This window comes from Poromitra crassiceps (assembly GCF_964638095.1).
Source record: "Poromitra crassiceps genome assembly, chromosome: 13".
Lineage (NCBI taxonomy): Eukaryota > Metazoa > Chordata > Actinopteri > Beryciformes > Melamphaidae > Poromitra > Poromitra crassiceps.
In genome coordinates, this window is record NC_139644.1 from 45,557,496 (window position 1) to 45,559,790 (window position 2,295).

Consider the following 2,295-nt stretch of genomic DNA (forward strand, 5'->3'; position numbering starts at 1 on the left):
TACTGGCTCTGGAAGTATCTGCTGAGAGGAGTGACACTACAAACCAAACCTGTTTGCCTGTCAGGTGCATCGTTCCATCTGATGATGTCACTGTCCATCATGTCTCCAACTCCCTCCTTCACACACATAAGAGCCATTGTGGTCACAAGTCTGCCCGCTTTCAACATGTACAGTGGATTGAAAGACCTTCCTTCCCCCAAAAAGGTTTTTGTTCACTACGCTGTTTTTGTTTTTTCACCTTTTTTTCGCGGTTTTTTTGTTTTTGTTTTGTTTTTGTTTTTGCCGTTTTTGTCTTAAACAGAACTGTTAAAGCCTACTGTTGTTTGACACTGATGTTTTAATATGTAAGGTAGGCTGCTGCTGGAATCCTATATAGTTTGGAAATTGTTGTAAGGTTGAAACAGATTGAAAACAAATCCCTCCATGACAGCCAATCACATGAAAACAAATTTGTCTATAAATTGATATAAGAAATGTGTTGACTTCTGTCCTTATGAATCCTTTTTGGCTCTGAGCTTATGAAAAAAATCAAGCTTTGCCTTCTTTTCCCCCCTTTTCCTCGACAGACACATGTAAATGATGTTGTTTGTGTGTATCTATCTGGACGTACGTGTGTATCTATCTGGACGTACGTGTGTATCTATCTGGACGTACGTGTGTATCTATCTGGACGTACGTGTGTATCTATCTGGACGTACGTGTGTATCTATCTGGACGTACGTGTGTATCTATCTGGACGTACGTGTGTATCTATCTGGACGTACCTGCCAGTATGTGGTGAACTTTTTTTTCTTTCTTTTTTACGATGTTTGTTCACACCCATGTAACTTTGTAGTGTTATGTAAGTCCATGTGGGATGGGCACCTGGTGTGTGTGTGTGTGTGTGTGTGTGTGTGTGTGTGTGTGTGTGTGTGTGTGTGTGTGTGTGTGTGTGTGTGTGTGTGCACGTGCGCGTGCATGTCTGTGCGCGTGCGTGTGTGTGCGCATGTAGGTGTGTGTGGCTAGGAGAGTCCTGATTAATGCAAAGCAGGCTGAGGTCAGGCAGCACTGGTGTGGACTTAGACTGCAGGGGAAACTAGCGTGTCTAGGATTTGCTGACCATTCAGTCTCACACTCAGTTTTTAAGAACGCTGGGGTTGGTGAGGACATTTTAAAGTTTGCCATCAAAGCAAGACTGCAAGTGCTACCCACGAAATATAATCTGTCTACCTGGTACCCCCACACTCACAATCCATTTTGTTTGAACCATCCAGATTCACAGCACCATCTAGAATCCACAGCACACATAACGAATGGATGTCATGCATACAAACAACTGTACATAGCTCGCCATGACCGTATTGTAAATATTGTGTCTGATGCAGTCCATAACATCATGCCTGCTAGTGCAATACTGTGTAAGCACAGTAGAGTGGTACCAGAGTGGTTTGGGTCTGCCTGTGATGTCTTTGCTAATATCCCCAATACACCCGACGCTGTTTTTGTTGACACCAGCCATAAGCAGGTGCTGATGCTAGAGGTAGGCTGTGTCTTTGATCTGTACATGGACCAGGCATTCCAAGACAAATATATAAAATACCAACCACTACTCGAGACCATCACGAGCCTAGGATATACCTGTAGATACAGTGTGCTTATATTTGGAGGCCTGGGACATGTACATAAATGCACCATGAGAGGCCTGCAGATTGCTGGCCTGACAAGAGCAAGAGCCAAACAAACTGTCAAATATTGCTCTGTCTCAGCAATTATTGTCAGTCTAGCAGTGTGGAGAAGGAGGTGCTATGTGTATCCATAAGTGCTCAGTATTAATTGACCCTGATATATTTGTTTCCCTGCTTATGAAATGTAATTTGTGGAACCAAATAAAGTATTTAAAATGTGTGTGTGTGTGTGTGTGTGTGTGTGTGTGTGTGTGTGTGTGTGTGTGTGTGTGTGTGTGTGTGTGTGTGTGTGTGTGTGTGTGTGTGTGTGTGTGTGTGTGAGAGAGAGAGAGACACTAATAAATTAACAACAAATATAAGTACTAGCTATATCAATCACATAGCAATGGGATTCTCAAAAAATAAAACATTTAATCACACATAGCTGCATCTAGACTGGTTTTTATATTGGTGGAAAGCAGGGAAGGGATGGTGAGATGTCACAATGGCCCTGTCAGTGTAAAGACCTAAAAATGTAAAATATCACTGTAGTGCCCACCATGGGATTTTTCTTCTTTATTCCCCCCCCTCCCCCCATCCCCCAACAGATTATTTTGGAGGCGATTGGAGCAATGGTGCACAAGACAGCAAA